Below are 18,370 nucleotides of genomic sequence, written 5' to 3'. Positions count from 1 at the left end.
TCCCCCCTCAAGAAGAGGGCCTCATAAACCAACCCAGACCTGTCTTTGGCGCGTTTCCGGTGGGGAGCTTTCACCAGTGGCCCTTTTGGGCTCGTCTTCCGCTTGCGGCCACCCTGACTGGTGGTGGGTCCTGCTTCTTCCCCCTCCTCCTCCCTCTCCTCTACAATTGCTGCTGCTGCCAGCACCTCCTCCCCTGCAACGCGTGACTCCTCTGGGTCACTCCGCCTTCTGCGCCACAGCATCCGACTGCTCAGTGCGCCCATGGCCCTTACCTCAAGGGCGCCAGACACACTTCCCCAATAGGCGCGCCTGCCGCATGCACTGGCTCAGTCCAGAGTGCTGCTGGGAATAGCCGACGCCTTCCAGACGTCATCAAGGACGCTGCGCCACGTTACGCCGTGCCCCAACATGCCCCGCCCCGCCCTGCCCCAGCCTACCACATTACTCTTTGAGTAACGAAGAAAACACTATTTACTCAAAAAGGCTGATGGGGAAACAGACATTTTATAGGGAATTTCTCTTCTACTTTCAAGAACACAACTCACCCTTCCCACTCGAAAATATTTCGGGATCATTCCTTTCCGGAGAATTATATCTTGGTCCCAACTTTGTCTTCTAGACACCTTCTTTTCCGCTCTTGATTTGTAAGACTGCCTTATATTGATGCTGCAAGGCCATTTTCTGTGATAGATGTGGTCATTTTTGCCTCATTCTTTGCTTTGATTTTTAACTATTTGTCTTTAATGTTTCCAGTTACAGAGCTGTTTTCAACTGTGTGTGTATGTGTGTCCACATCAGCTGCGTTTAGTCTCATGCCGTCTTTCTCTCCAAGCACCTTACTCTTTAGCTTTGGGGAAATTTTTAAGTTCCCAGAATACTCTTTAGCTTTATTTACGTTGTTGTATTTGTTTTCATTTTTTCTCTACCTCTTTGTATGTTTTGCATCCTCTACCTGTTGAAACTGTCCCTATTATGTGGCTTACCAAACTTCCATGCATTTCCCAAGATCTGAAATCTGGCTACAAAAGACTGCCTTTTGTCACACCATGTTGGCATTGTGTCCTTTGTGAACTGTACTCCCGTTAAGCCTTTATCAAAACTTTCTCCACATATGTCTGCAGTTATTTCTTTGTGTATCATCCCCACCCGACCCTGCCCACTAGACTTTGAGTGCTTTGAAGCAAGGACTTTATCTTACCTAACTCTGGATCAGTAGCATAGTACGTAAAACATGAAATGAAAAAAAAAAGAGAAAAATGGAAGAAATAATTTTCCATTTTTGAAGAAATGAGGAATATTAGATACAGTGGGGACATATGTAATATTCTAAGCAAACGGCATGCTACAGAGGGGATCTGGATGCTCTTGATGAAAGTGCAGTGCTGAGGAAAAAATGCATTTCTCTGAACCGGTCACATATGATTTGAGGAGAGACAAATCTAAGAAGACCTCCAAGAAATGGGTACAGAGAAGTCTTGTTGGTCATTTAGCCCTGGCTTAAACGGAATGTTCCTCAAAGTGTATATCACAGTATAGCATTATGTTATATTTAAAATATTCTCTATTATGGGACTTTACAAAAGTGCTGGTTAAGAGGGTCTAAACAAATGCCACATAGGATACCACATTAACAGTATACCAAAATGAGTGGAGAGAAAGGAAAGTTTAGCACTTTAAGGTCTCAGTCACAAAAGCTGATCAGCACCTAGGAAGATTAAGGGTCATTCCTGACATGCTCTGCACTGGAGATAAGTAAGGGAATCTGTAATTCTACTAGGTCTCGATGAGTAATGAAGAAAACACTATTTACTCAAAAAGAAAACTCTGAGCCAAGCATCCAAGAAGAAAATTTAGATGAAACATAGACAGCACTCTGAAAAACAATAACCACATGTTAAAGAACAGTTATACATTCCATTAAATTAAATATGAAGAATTATTCTTTACTGCTAGCAAAAGTGGATGGTGTTTATGGCCAGTCTCAGTTCCCTATAATATCATGAGATATTATTTACAAATACAGGAAGGCCAGAGGGATTTAGGAACAGTGATGTGTGAGGATTCAAGCTGGAGATAAATGATTAAAGCTTCCATGACATATCTTTAATAGGTTGTACAGTGGGAACCCGTACATGAATCATCATTCCCATGCTAAAGCCTTGGGGCAAACACTTTTTTGGAATTTTCCCAAGTAAGAATTGCCTAGAACTGGCCATCCACTAATGTGTGGAAGTCTTCCTTATCAGGATTCCAGTTATGATGATTAGGATCTGTTGTTTCAAAATTCATAGGAAAATTTGAAGGAATGAAGAAATAACAAAAAAGGAAGAGATGAGGGCAGAAATGAAATCTATTGAAAAGGTGCAATGGTTTGTCATTTCTTTCATTCTCCCACTAATCCTGAGTGATGGGTGTTATAAGCAAACTTGTTTTACAGTTGAGGAAACGTCTGCATGAAAAGACTAATGACTTTCTCAATGTTAGATATTGACCCTGAAAGTCTAGATTTAAATTTTCTGCTTTTGACATGGAGATGGAAGTGTTTTTGTAAGCAGCTTCAATAAGCTAAGCACTTTATAAGCATTTTTCACATTTGATACTCACAAACAATATACCAGCTATGTATTCTTATATCCTCATTTGAAATGGGAAAAAATCAGACTCAGGAAAGTTATGTAACTTTTCTATTATGAAAGTTAATTTCTGGAGTGAGAATTTACATATAGGTCCCTTTGGCCATAAATTTAAGAGGTTTTCTACTATTCCATATTGTCTTCCACAGAAGATACATAAACTGCCATCATTGTGGCCTCTCACACTGAGCAGATAAATTTTTGAGGCCTGGGTCATGTTCTTTAACAAGGGAAATCCAACTGCAGCAAAGTGAAAATTTGGCCTCTTTTTCTGACCTATATGAGACACAATTGCATCACAACTGCAGACAATCCATCCTCCATGGAATTTTATGGAAGAAGAAAAACCATGTTTTGCACCTTTCGTGGTTCATGTGTCATCACTTGATCCATCCTTACAGACTACCTGTGAACTCTTGCTTTTCATAAAAGGACAGAGAGAGGGTCTCCAGTGATGACCATCTGTACAAATATAAGCAGTAGATACATAAATATTGAACTAAATACATAAATATTGAACTAAACCAAATATTGAACTAAATACATAAATATTGAACTAAACCAAATATTGAACTAACCAAAGCCTCAGGTTTCGTATCTGCAAAGTAGGTCTCCCCCAACCAGTGCATGAGGTAAAGAAAATTAGAGATAACAGAAAATGTTCTTAATATGTGGTAGGTACTCAATACATTGATACTTTATTAATCTTTATTATCATAAAAATGATTAATTAAAATATTGCATTTCCATATAGTTTTTCTACATTGAGACCAAGAAAAATATTTCCACTTTTCCTTCAAAAATCGAACAGAATTTGGAAGCTCAAGAAGTCTATTGTATTTACATGTATTTTTACACTTTCCATTGTTCTTTTTCCTTCCCGATGTCCCGATTTTCTTTCATTTACCACTCCTTTCTGTTTCAAGAACATTCTTTAGATATTCTGTAGGTAGAGTTGCTGGTGAACAATTCCATTGGTTTTCCTACGTCTGAGAAGGTCTATCATTCCTGAAGGATAGTTCCACCATTTATAAGGCTTGGGATTGGCAGTTCTTTTCTTTCAGCATGTGGTCAATATTGTACCATTTCCTTCTGTCCTCCACAGTTTCTAATGAGAAATCCACTAAATACCAATAACATGCAAGAGCAAGGCTAGCAGGTGGAGTAGTCTTTTTTTTCTCCTTTGGTGCCTGCCTTCTCCAGGACCCTGTGAAGGATATATGAGGAATAAAGAAAATCAGAAAATCTTAGCACTCCGTTCTCCCAAGGCCCACTATTTTAAAGACTCTGTGTTCACCCAAGTCCCAAGTTCCCTAGTTTGTCTGCCTTCTCAACACCTTTTGGAGTCATGTTATGTTTGTTTAATATATAATGTCGGGAGAGACAAGATGGCAGATTAGGAGAGACAGAGCAAAATTCTCCTTCAAGGAAAACATTAGATAAAAGACACAAAGTGCTCCAGAATAGCAGTTCCAGGGTTCCACCAGCTAGGCAGGGACTTCTTCACCCACAGTGGCTGTGCACTTGGAGATACAAGAAACTGAGTTCAGAATCCTATGAGTCTTTGATCCGGAAGCCGCTGGCAAAACAGCAGCCAGAGCCATGCTGTGGTGCAGAGAAACAGAGAAACTGTGTTCAGAAGCAGCTAAGGAGCCGGCTGTGGGAGTCACAGTCGAACGCAGTGGGGAGTCCCTTCCAATGCCCTCAGTATCTGGCATGGATGATACCCTTCACATACCCGTAGCTAAGAGCCCTTGATCCAGGGATAAGAACTGGCAGCAGTTGGGCAATCACTGAGAGATTTCAAATGGAGTCAAGAGGTCATTCTGGAGGTTATTCTTATGCATTATATAGATATCCCTTTTTAGTTTTTAGTGTATTAGACTAGCTAGATGGAAATACCTAAAACTGTTGAACTGCAATCCAGTATCCTTGATTCTTGAAGACAATCGTATAACTATGTAGCTTATACTGGCTGACTATGTGATTGTGAAAACCTTGTGGCCCACACACCCTTTATCCAGTGTATGGACAGATGAGTAGAAAAATGGGGGACAAAAAATAAATGAATAATAGGTGAGAAAAGGAATATGAGATGTTTTGGGTGTTCTTTTTTACTTTTATTTTTATTCTTATTTTTATTTTTATTTCCTGGAGTGATTAAAATGTTAAAAAATTGTGGTGATGAATGCACAACTATATGATGATACTGTGAACAACTGATTGTACACTTTGGATGATTTTATGGTATGTGGATATGTCTCAATATTATTGCATAAAAAAGAAACATTCAGATCAGTTTCAGTGTTCAGAGGCTCCGAATGCTCTCCAGCTGCTGCCTGCCCCTCTGAGCCCACCTATCTCAAAAATAAGTGAATAATGTCTTCCTAGAAGGTGGACGTGAGGAATAAATGGGCTATTGTATGTATGGTAGTTGGCACATGGAAAGCAGAGACCCCATTTTATATTATGGTAATTACAAAGCTGGAGAGAATTTTAGAAGACAGGCCAGATGAATCTTCTTTTCTTGGACTGAGAGTGAATCACTCACCATACATAGGTTGTCTGTCAGGGTGCAGGAGGGGAGCAACGATTCAGACTCCTGTGACTTTGGATATTTGGCACATTTCAAAAACTTGCAAATCAGTTGCCCATTGTGTATTATGACCTCTCTCAACCTAGTAGTTAAGTCATATTTCCCTTGCCTAAGGACAGGAGCTGCACCTGCAAAGTTAGTAGCAATGACTTCTGATTTAATCTTTTCCTATTCACAAAAGTTTTTAATTTATTCCACATATGTTACATAGCAGCTTAAAGTAATCTATTATTTTAGGCTTTGTTTAATTGACTCCTTTGAATTATGAAATCAAGATGTATTATAATTTCATAAATATAATATACATCTCAATGATCTTCATTGACAAGTTTAAAATACCCCAACCATATAAGTCTAAAACAATTAAAAAGCTTGTGGTGAATTTTGTCCTTTTTAATGGACCAAACATAAGAAGGGTCAAACATCTAGGAATAATAGTCTTAAAACCTAAAACAACCATGTATACAAAGATTTCTAAACAGACTGATTTTCCTTTGACCACATGAGCACCAGGTGCTGGCAAAGGAGCTTTTTGGTTCTCCCAGCAGAAACACTTAGTCCCATTAGAACAGGTGCGGGGATGGGTCCAGGACCCCCAAACAAGACCCCAACACAACTTACTACTGCCTGAGTAAGCAGCTCACCTCAATATCACATTTTACTCTTAATAAATTACATCTAGATGTACTTCTGAACCATATCACTATAAATCAAATGTTAATTGAGGATGTGCAAAAGTTTACTTGGAATAAGTTTGAGACAAAAGAGCTCTCGGGCATTTACTGCTTCAAAAGCAGTTTCAACTACTTCCTGCTTCCTGCATTCAGAGATTACCAAAGACGAGTTCTTGTAGAGTTCTTGGTCATAGTCAAGAAGCTTAATGCCTTTGATACCCTGTTCATCAAATGAACTGATATCAAAGGCATCAGCAGCATTGACTTCTCCTTGGGGAGGAATCAAGGGTGTGGGTTACTTTTGTAATTAGACACGGTGCCACCAGATGCCTTTGAAAAAGCAATGCTCTTTACTTCCTGTGCACTGCCTTTGCAAATACCTATCATTTACTCCTTTACTCAGTGCTGAATCTCTCTCTCATCACTGCTGCAATTTAGGACTCATCCCACAAATGAGTAGTGCAACTCAGTTCAATAATAAACACACCTTACACATCATACCCTTAGAGAAGATGGAGGTTTGTTTTCTCATTTTGTTTTGTTTGTTTTAAGAGATGTATCTTGGTTCTTTATTCCCAAATGTATGGGACTAATCAACTGTATTCAAACCTGTCTGATAGAAGGCCCTTCTGCAGGAGAAACATGCACATGGTCTAGCCAATATATCACCTTCATTTGGGCAGAAAACTATGCCTGCCGTCTAACAACTTTCTATACACTCTGGAGATCCCCACATTGTATTTCATTTGAAGCTCAAAAGTCGTCTGGTATTCTCCTACCAGTTAGGTTTCTGTTTCATTGTTTAGCCTTTTCCCTTTTAGGAATTTAATCTCACCAAACTTAATCAATTTATTTCCTCTTTATGTCAGGGTAAAACTCTCAGTGCTATACCAGAAGAACAATGTGTTAGGGGCACATTCTGCAAAATACCCATTATCACCTGCTGATGAAAAGGAACTGCGTGAAGCAGCTAAAAGTCTTCCATTTATAGAGACTCACTACTGCTTGGGACAGATTTTTGTCACAGTTCTCACCTGAGAGGTGCTGTTTGGGCTACACAGGAGATTGAGGTAATAATGCCTGAGTATTCCATGCCTTCATCCATGAAATCACCCTGGCCTCCAATGACACCATGAAAAATATTCACATACTTGTTTGAGAAATGCAGAAACTCCAGTAGGCTGTTATGAATTATCACATAGCATTAGACATCATCCTGGCACTAAGGGAGAAGCATGGTGACAATTGCTGTATGTGGAGTCCCTGAAATTTTTATCATGTCTTTTTGGTGAGTTAACTTATCTGCGAAGCTAAATAAAACATTGATAAGTGAACAACATCGTTCTGACCTCTGGGACACAGGAGTCAGCTTCAGGTGACAAAGAATGGAATATCTTTTCCTGGATATTCCCAACAGGGCTACAGTTCTGCCTGCACACCTTTTCCCCCACTATGAGGGCTAGTGATCATTTTTCTTTTTCTCCTGATATTTGCATTGTGTCCTGCGTTGTGCGCCCTATCACATCTAATCAAGAGCAGTGGTAATGTACTAGCCAAGCAGATTATCCAACCTATGATTCAGGAAACAAAAGACAAAGGAACAAGCCTTTTCCACCTCTACTCAAGAAATTCGTTTTACCCTAGTTCCTGAACAGCCTTACTAATCTAAATATCCTCTCCTAGTTGGGCCAGTGATGAAAGACACTTCAGCTTGTCCAAGAAGACTGTGAAAGGACTAAAACAAATATGAGAGTCCCTAATTTTACCTTTTCCTCTTTTCTTGCACTTTTTTATTGAGATTGTTCACATACCATACAACTATCCAAAGATCCAAGGTATACAATCAATTGCCCATGGTACCATCATACAGCTGTGCATCCATCAACACAATTAATTTTTTTTCAATTTTTAGAACATTTTCATTACTCCAGAAAAGAAATAAAGACAAAAAAAGCAAACTCCAATCCTCCCATACCCCTAACCACACCCCCTCCTTTACTGATTCACAGTTTTGGTATAGTAACATTTGTTACTGTTGATGAAAGAATGTCAAAATACTACTAACCGTAGTATATAGTTTGCAATAGGTATAAATTTCTTCCTATATGCCCCTATATTATTCACTTCCAGTTATAGTGTCATAAATTTGTTCTAGTTCAGGAGAGGGATTTCTAATATTTGTACAGTTAATCACAGACATTGTCCACCACAAGATTCACTGTTTTATACATTCCCATCTTTAACCTCCAACTTTCCTTCTGGTGACATACGTGACTCTGAGCTTACCCTTTCCACCACCTTCACACACCATTCAGCACTGTCAGTTATTCTCACAACATACTACCATCACCTCTGTTCATTTCCAAATGTTTAAGTTCACCCTAGTTGAACATTCTGCTCATAATGAGCAACTGCTCCCCATTCTTTAGGCTTGTTCTATATCCTGGTAACTTATATTTCACGTCTGTGAGTTTACATATTATAATTAGTTCATATCAATGAGACCCTGGAATATTTGTCCTTATGTATCTGTTTTATTTCACTCAATATAGTTCTCTCAAGGTTTCTTCACCAACCCTTTTTTTTAAGGCGGGTTTTTTCACACACTATACATTCTGTCCATTCAGCACCATCACCACTATCTATTTAAGGACATCTCCATTTCTTCCACAAAGAAGGAGGAAGAGTCAAACAAGGTAGAGAGACAAAAAAAAGAAATAAATAAAAAAATGACAGCTAGAAAGCAACAAAAGGAAAGATAACATTAAAACAGAATAAAGAGTCAGACAACATCACCAATGCCATGAGTCCCATACCCTTACCCTATGTCCTCCCACCTAATATGCATTTAGTTTTGGTATATTGCCATTGTTATATTAAAGGAAGCATAATACAATGCTTCTGTTAATTATAGTTTCTAGCTTGCATTGATTGTATTTTCCCCCCATCTCAGCCTATTTTTAACACCTTGCAATGTCAATATTCATTTGTTCTATCTCATGTAAAAACATATTTGTGCCTTTTACTACAATTGTTGAGCACCCTAGGTTTAACTGAGTTATACAGTCCCAGTCTTTATCTTTCATCTTTTGTTCTGGTTTCCCACATGGTCCTAACCTTCCTCTTTCAACCATGCTCACAGTCATCTTTGTTCAGTGTACTTACATTGCTGTGCTACTACCTCCCCAAATTGTTTTCCAAACCTCTCACTCCTGTCTTTTCCTTTCTGTCTGCAGTACTTCCTTTAGTGTTTCCTGTAGAGCAGGTATCTTGTTCACAAACTCTGTCATTGTCTGTTTATCAGAGAATATTTTAAATTCTCCCTCAAACTTGAAGGACAGTTTTGCTGAATATAGGATTCTAGGTTGGTGGTTTTTCTCTTTCAGTATCTTAAATATATCACCCCATTCCTTCTTGCCTCCATGGTTTCTATTGAGAAATCCACACACAGTCTTATTAAGCTTCCTTTGTATGTGATGGATCGCTTTTCTCTTGCTGCTTTCAGGATTCTCTCTTTATCTTTGACATTTGATAATCTGAATATTAAGTGTCTAGGCACAGGCCTATTCAGATATATTCTGTTTGGGGTATGCTGCACTCTTGGATCTGTAATTTTATGTCTTTCATAAGAAATGGGATACTTTAATTATTTCCTCTATTATTGCTTCTGCCCCTTTTCCCTTCTCTTCTCCTTCTGGGACACCAATGACACATACGTTCCTGCATTTCATTTTGTCTTTAAGTTTCCAGAGATGTTGCTTATATTTTTCCATTCTTTTCTCTATCTGTTCTTTTGTGTGTAGGCTTTCAGGTGCCTTGTTCTCCAATTCCTGAGTGTTTTCTTCTCCAATTCCTGAGTGTTTTCTTCTGCCTCTTGAGATCTGCTGTTGTATCCATTGTGTCTTTTACCTCTTGTGTTGTGCCTTTCATTTCCATAGATTCTGCCCATTAGTTTTTTGAACTTTCAATTTCTACCTTATGCACACCCAATGTTTTCATTATATGCTTCATCTCTTTTGCCATATCTTTCCTAAACTTTTTGAATTGATTTAGTATTAGTTGTTTAAATTCATGTATCTCAGTTGAAGTGTAAGTTTGTTCCTTTGACTGGGCCATAACTTCATTTTTCTTAGTGTACGTTGTAGTTTTCTGTTGTCTAGGCATCTAATTTCCTTGGTTACCCCAATCAGGTTTTCCCAGACCAGAATGGGCTCAGGTCTCAGAAGGAGGTAATAGTATCACATCTCCCTGAGGGTGTGTCTTAGAAGATTGCTTCACCCTGTGAGGCCTCAAGTCACTGTGCTTTTCTGCCTAGCAGGTGGCACCTGTCAGCCTGTAGCTCCAGATTGGTGTAAGGAGGTGTGGCCCGTGGCTGTTTTCCCCCAGGCTCTGGGGTCTGGTTCTGAATGGAAGGCAGGTAGTAGAGCTTTGCACCACCTTCTTCCTCTTATGGAAAATACACACCCTAGGGAGAGGTCATGTACATTTGTATACTCTCTCTGCCTGTGGTATCTCCACCTTTGTTTGGGTCAGAGTGCTGGGAACTGAAAATGGCTGAGGCTTTCTCCACTGAGCCAAAAAAGGAACAGAAAGCTCCCTTTAGGGCCAGTCCATGGCCACCCTCTAGCTCTCCAAGGTCAGTCGTCACCAAAAGCCTCTGTCTGCTTGTTGGGGATTCATAGCTTGTATTGAGCAGTCCACACTTGTTAATTAAAACCCCAGTTGGAGCTCAGCTGAGCTATATTGGTTTGCTTGGAGAGTGCTGCTCTCTAGCACTGTGAGGCTTTGCAGTTCAGGCCATGGGGGGAGGGGGCTCCTGGCTTGGATACACAGTTTTTACTTACAGACTTTATGCTGCAGTCTTGGGCATTCCTCCTAATTCAGGTTGGTGTATGATGAGTAGACAGTCACATTTCCCCCCAACACAGTTATTCCAGATTATTTACTAGTTGTTCCTGGTTGTTCATTAGTTGTTCCAGAGGGACAAACTAGCTTCCACTCCTCTCTATGCCACCTTCTTCTGAAAATCTCCTTTCCTTGTTTTTTTTAATCTAGGTACTTTTCCTACTCCATGAACTTTGATTAGAAAATAAACCACAAGGTTTGCAAAAGCATTTCTCATAAAATACTGCTCTGACATTTATCAGGATTGCACCACTGACTCCAAGCAAGGAACACAAAAGCAGTAACAACCTGCAATTGTGAGTTGCAGTTAAAGCAGAAAATTGCTTCCTAAACCACAGGACATCTATTCACTGTTACTCTATAAAACTCTGACCTTGTTGAAAATGGGGAGTCACCTGTTCTTAATTTGCTTCCTGATGTATATCAACTTAAAATGCCTCTACCCTCTATTTAAATTATTTTCTTTTGACCAACCTTAAACCTTTAACCCAGCAGTGCCCCTGCTTAAATTATTTTCAATAAAGAAACATATACTCTGACAGATTTATGATAAAGACTTTTGTGCTAGTTTGGATATGCTATGTCCTGCCAAAAGCCATATTCTTCAATGCAATCCTGTGGTGGCAGACATATTAGTGTTGATTAGGCTGGCATCCTATGAGTATTTCCAAGGAGATGTGACACAATCAACTATGGGTGAAATGTTTGATTAAATTACTTCCATGGATATATGCACCCTGCTCATTCAAGGTGAGGCTTGATTTAATCGCTGGAGTCCTATAAAAGTGCCCACAAACAGAAGGACCTGAGAGCAGCTGAGGCAGACATTTTGGAGATGGCCACTGAAAGTAGACTTTTGCTGACACTTTGGAGATGTTAGTCCAGTGTTTTCTCTGGAGAAGCTAAGAGAGGCCAAATGCCCCAGAGAAGCTAAGAGAGGGCAAAATGCCCAAAGAGTAACATTTCAAAGAATGCACAGGAGCTAAGAGCAGAGCTGGAACACAGCCTGGGATCAGCAGATGCCAGCCATGTGCCTTCCCATCTAACAGAGGTTTTCCAGATGCCATTGGCCTTCCTTCAGTGAAGGTATACTTGTGTTGACGCCTTTAATTTGAACATTTTCATGGCCTTCAGACTGTAAATTTGTTACCAAATAAACCCCCTTTATAAAAGCCAGTCCATTTCTGGTATTTTGTATAATGGCAGCATTAACAAATCGGAACAACATCCATTATAGCATTAATTGTAGTAGAAAAATATTGAAATAGTTACATTCAAAAACTGATAAATTATTAGGTAGCCATAAAATTAAGTTTTTAAAAATATGTTGTAAGATAGGGGAAATATTTACATTGTTTTTAAGCCAAAAGGTATTGTAAAAATATGTTTATATATGTCCATAAATGTACTCATGGAGGAAAAAAAAGAGTGAATGAAATACACTAAAATCTTTGCAGTGATTTTCTCTGGGCAATGAGATTCTTGGTGATGGATACATTAACTGTCATTGATTTCCCAAATATTCTAATTGTCACAATACATACACTCTCATAGGAACTCATAAAATGTAAAGTGTTACCCTCTCCAGAATCAAAACCACAGCACCCAAACTGCCAGTAAGGTTGGCCTAGGTAATATGTCCTGCATGCATGTAATTTCCTAACCATAGTCTTTGGGTGAAACTATATATTTAGAGACTAAAAATCACAAGAGAAGAAAAGCATTGTGAAAAAAAGAAAAAGCTTAAAGAAACAGAAAGAATTGCTCTAGAAAGGAGACAGACTCTTCCACAAACATGACCACAGGCCCACAAACACTACTGTTAATTAGTTTATGGTATTACAGACCTGGGACTCAATAAGGTGGGTCAGCTAAAAGGTAAAGAAGAGTAAACCACACAATCCAACTAGGCCAATTTAAACTACAGATGGGGACTCTGCCCCTGTGCAATATGAAGTGAGTACAATATTAATAATGGCTAAAAGCAACCCAAGTTTCCAACAATATGAAGTGTCTAGAAGTGGGCAGGGAAGATACTGCTATAGGAATAACTATACTAACATGGCAAGATGTGCCCCATATTTGCTGAGTTAAAAAAGCATGTAACAAAATCATGCATGAAACATCCATAAAAGACACGGAGCATAATCTCAAATTAGCATCCAGAGAATTTCATTTAAATTAATAGTAAAATAGAATATTATAGTATATTGGAACAAGACTTGAGACCATAACAATCAAAAACATTTAAAAGGAGGGAGGGATATGGGATATGAGAAACATAAAGACACTAAATTTTAAGTTCTCACACAGGGCAGCCAATTTATACTGTTTCATTTCTAAGATGAACTGACAGAGAAATAAAAAGAGATCCTCAAATTTTGCATATACCGGAATCACTCAGAAGGCTATATTAAAACAGAGGTTGCTGGGCCCTATCCCAAGAGCTTCTGATTCACTGAATCTGGGATAGGAATTGAGAAATTGCATTCTTAGCAAGTTTCCAGGTGATGCTGATACATCTGCTCCAGGGACCACACTTTGAAAACCACTGGCATAAAGACACCAGAAATAGAACCAATAATAGAGTGAGTATCCTATAAATAAGCAGAATAGGAAAAATAATTTTAGCAAAACCACCAAACTATGGAAAATACAAGATATAATAGGGGTGGGTATCTTAATTATAGCAGGAAGATGGGGAAAGGGCAAAGGGAGTAAAAATGGACTTTTTTTTTTCATGAGGCTATGTCTTTTTATTCAAGAAGGGGGTTCTGATAATAATTCATTAGCAAGAATTTTTTCATGATGAAAACCCCTGCTCCAGGATCCTGGAAGAGCTCTCCAAGAGACTGAAATTAGGTAGAGAACTGAAGAGGATTTAAAGACAGAGCTCTGGGTCCTTCACTTTTAATGGTTAGGAAGAGGAGGACCAGCAAAATCTGAAAAAGGTAAGCCAGTTAGGTAGGAGAAAAACACCAGGAAAGGAGGTTTTCTGGATGCAAAATGAAGAAAATGCTTCAAGGAGGAGGGAGTAGTCAATTGTGCCAAATGCCGCTGGAAGGGTCAAGTAAGATGAGTACTAGGGAAGTGCTTATTGGATTTAGCAACACGGATGTTATTAGGGACCTGGACAAAAGCAGTTTCAGTGAAGTACGGGGACAAAAGCCTGAATGGAGTGTGTTTAAGTGAGAACGGGAGAAATGTATTTGGAGACAGTGAGTATAGACAAGTCGTTGAAGGATATTTGTCATATATGGGAGGAGACTAACAATGTAGTAGCTGGAAGGAAAAGCAGAAGTTTACAGCATGTCTGTTTACTAATGAGCATGATAGGGGTATAAAAGGAAAACTGATGGTATGAGAGAGAGGAGAGAAGATTTTTGGTGAAATTTTCTCAGAAAATAATTAGGGGTGGGTGAGATCTAGTGCATAAGTGGAATGGATTCACTTCAGATAGGAACCCTTAGAGTTCATCCAAAAACAGGAAGAAAGTCAAACTACTATAGGCACAGATGAAAGTAGGTGTGGAGGTATGGCAATGCAAGCTTGTGGAAATTCTCCTCCAATTGCCTCTGTTATTAGTGAAATAGAAAGCAAGGTCATCATCTGTGAATGAGGATGGCAGAGAAAGTGATGGAAGTATTAGGAGAGAGGAAAAGTAGAAAATAGTCATCTAAGAAAGTAGAAGAATAAACAGACAAAGGACCTTAACCCCAATGTCACATCAGAATCACCTGGATTGCTGTGGAGTACCTGAGCGTTAACACAGATCCATTAAAGGAGATGTTTGAGGGGTAGAACCAGGGCATTATTATTACTGCTAAAAGCCCTGTAGATGATTCTAATATGCATACCAGATTTAAAAGCACTGAGCTAGGGAATTATTGTATGACTTCCAGACAACATTAAAGGCTCATCTGAGGTTCATGATAATGGATTTAAGGAATGTCTTTCTTCAGCTACATTCAGCTGGAAGACTCAGGTTTGAAATAGGCAGAGAGCTGACATAATCAGAATGGGCCTTGACCAGAACAATATGACAAATTAAGAGAGAGGAGAAAGGAATTTGAAGGTGTATGTAAAGGGGGGGGGGGGGCAGGTATCATAATTGGTCATGGAATTAAAATATGTGTGGAGGAAAGTGAGGACATGAGAAGGTTGAGGGACAGCGAAAAGGTTGTAGGGTCATTGGACTGTAGTTGCTGGTGGAGTTGAAGGAGTCTTAGTATCAGGATACTTGTGCAAATGGTCTGGAGATTGAAAATGTCTGTTGGGAGAGTGGAATGCTTGAAATTGAATCAATGGAAGGTTTTCAGTTATTGTTGATGGCAAAGTCTAGGGCAATAATTCTCAATAGACAGATAACTTTCCAAGCCCTAGGGCTTGTTTTGGAATCTTGTGGGGGAATTTTTGGTCTTCAAAAGGATTGAGGGGGCATGCGTGCAGAGGGTGGAGTCGGAGCGCAGTATGGTGCATTTTATGAGCTCTCAGAGTCTCGCCCCTGGACTTCGGGGCGACGCTGCCAGGGGTTGGGACAAGACTGCACTCTGCCGTGAAAGGCTTGCTGTCCAGACTCTCCCAGGTTCAGGCCCTTCACCATGCGTCTTCGCTGCTGTAGACACACCCCTGTTGGCATATGGAAAAGCTTGATCGGTGCCGACGGGTGTCTGGGGGCAGAGCTTGCCTTCTCTGGGCCCACCGCTTGGCTGCCTCCATTTTCCCTTTTACCTTGCTGCCCTCTGAATTCAGCTGTGAAGTGCCTGGCAGCTGGGTCTCTACCCTGGAAGTTCCCAGATGATGTGCTTTACTTGCCAGTGAGTTTGAACTCTTCAGCAGCAGTTTCCTGAAATAGGTTTTTTTTTTTTTTTTCCTTTTTTCTCCTCGATGGAACATGTTGATATCTATGATTGCCTCTAAGTGATTGTTGTGCTGACAACTTAAATGACTTTTTCTCAGAAATTCTACATTGTTTTCTCCCCCAGGTGATGCTATCCTTGTTTTCCATGACAGATCTTGACGATATATACAAATGATAACTAATATAGTTTATATTGAGCTTGATCATTTGCATTTCTTTAGTTTTCTGGATTCTGTCAATAATTGCAAGTACCTATTATGGAATTTTACAGCCTATTTCTCCTTGGCGTTGGCTATTTTCTGTTGTTGTGCCTGTTTTGATAGTCTCAAATGGCTTTAAAGAGAAGCGTCTAGATCACAGTGGGGCTTTGGGAGGGCTAGTGGTTGGATTTATCTTAACCATTGCAAATTTCGGCTTTTTTTTAAACCTCTTTGCTAATGTTTTTCCTTTCTTTGAAACTCACTAAATGAAGGGAGATACAAAGAAGCATCTAGATTCAGAATATAAGGAAGGTTGGCAGAGGAGTTGGGTTCAGAACTTCTGTAATGGAGCTGTACCCACGGGGCTAGCCTGCTGTACATGATAGAAAATGGCTCCGGGGAAATCCAATAGATGTTTCTAAGCAGTTCACTGCTTCTTGGATGTGTTTGTCTCTGTTGGCTGCACTGGCATGCTCTGCTTTGGAAGTTGGCACTTTTCTGAGTAAAAATTCACCAGGGTTGATAACAACCTGGAAGAAAGTTCCAGTTGGAACTAATGGAGGCATAACACTTGTGGGCCTTGCCTCTATAGTCTCCTTGGTGGTACCATTGGTTTCTGTGAATGATTCAGACATTTCTGTTCCCCAGTGGCCAATTATTGCATTTGGAGGTCTGGCTGGATTATTAGGATCAATTCTGGATTTATATTTAGTAGCTACAATGCAGTTCACTGGCTTGGATGAAGCACTGGCATGGTGGTCAACAGTCCAATGATGAAGCAAAGTACTTGGCAGGGAAACCCTTTCTTAATAACAAGGCAATCTGTTTTCTTCTATCCTTATTGCCCTCTTGATCCCAAGAGCTGCTTGGGGTTTTTGGCCCAGGGAGTAAACCTTATGTCATTTCCATAGATTGAAACTGTTGAGTTCAGCTCAATTTGCAATTCCAAGTTCCATCGTAAGAATAATTTTAATCACATAAGTAGAAATACCAGCTGCTCCCAGGATCCATTATGATGGAATTCTACAATTTTTTTCTCATCTCCCTTGTAACAGCTAACATCTTCCTAGTGAAAGAGAAGAGTGCACAGAATTTACACATATCTTTCTTTTGATGGATGGAGCTTCTTGAGCAATGAAGCTATATTGTTCCCCTCCTGGAACTGAAAATTCCTACATGGTAGATAAAAGTTTTGTTTTATTTGTTTAACAGAGTAGGCACTAAAAGTTACTGAATTTTAAAATGGTTTTCAGTTGTGGCAGAGAAATGCCACTGTGCCAGCTTCCACAATGTTGTATCTGTTTTCAGTGGCTTAAACTGATGTGTGCAGAAGCCTAAATAAGTGTGGTATCCTGGACTTCTCCCATTTATTTGCCATTCTCAATTGTGAAAAGTGTTAAATTTAGTTCCTAGTACACTGTGTATCCTATTCCATACTTGTTCTTCCTTCCTTGGGGTTAGAGATGTTAAAGTAAATGTGTTTTTCATATAGCCATTAGAATGCATAAAAATTATTTTTAAGTAAAAGCAAGAAAGATTCATCCTGTATCTTAAAAAGTCTATATCTTACTGTATATTTCAGCTGCTCTCTGAACACAAACCATTTAGAATTTAGTATTTTGATTGTTTTATTGAAATATATGTAGGAGTCTGGTTGAATATTGGCATCCTGAAGAGTTAAAACGTCACTGGAAAATTATCAGAATTATCTTTTAATTGCTATCCTGAAAGTTGCTGGAAGATGTTATGATTTCCTATTATGTACCTTCTAAATTGGGCTGTCGTTTAAATTGTGGCTTTTACTAAAGTGAATCTACTTTTTAATTTTGTTCTTCACTGTATGCTAGAGAAGTTTTGACATGGTGTGGATTATTTTACTAAAAGTATTTTAAAGTGAAAAAAGGATTGGGGGCACTAATGGCATCTAATAGGGCCAAGTCAAGGATTGACCACACAATGAAGGAGGTACCAGATAGCATAATAATCACACTGGATATTCCTTGTGGTGAAAAAGCCATTTACCTTTTTCCTTCTTATTGTATAAACGAACTCCATTTTACAAAAAAATGCAGCTATACATTTTGCAACATTTTTAATATAGACTGACTTTGTAGTTACGGAATGATCATGTAAATCCAGGGAATACTGAATTTTGATTCTTTTGTTCAGAGTTTTACCAAGAATTGTTCACCCTTCCAGAAAATCATGTCACTGGGAACAGCTGCACCTTTTGGTATTTGAGTGCCCAACATAGCACACCTGATTCAATATGTTTTTTGAATTCAGTTTTATGGATAGGTACCAAGAAAGTCTTATTTAGCTCTGATTTCAAAATGCATTTGATTCATTCCCCAACTTCTTCACCACCTTATGTGATAGTTAACGGAAATGTTTTTGCATATAGTTTTTATTGTAATGCTGAGAATCAAACATAGTAGGGAAATTTCTCCAAGGCACATCACAAATATTTCTTGAAATGAGGATTTAAATCTAGGTCTTTT

The 18,370-nt window shown here is 39.1% G+C and overlaps 1 pseudogene; it reads left to right on the top strand.

Annotated features, from left to right (window-relative positions):
• The first annotated feature begins 13,859 nt into the window (after positions 1-13,859).
• Positions 13,860-16,760, top strand: LOC119519970 (annotated as a pseudogene).
• Positions 16,761-18,370: the final 1,610 nt, after the last annotated feature.

Source organism: Choloepus didactylus, chromosome 24 (assembly GCF_015220235.1).
Source record: "Choloepus didactylus isolate mChoDid1 chromosome 24, mChoDid1.pri, whole genome shotgun sequence".
Taxonomy (NCBI): domain Eukaryota; kingdom Metazoa; phylum Chordata; class Mammalia; order Pilosa; family Megalonychidae; genus Choloepus; species Choloepus didactylus.
This window is presented reverse-complemented; position numbering and strand designations above follow the sequence as displayed.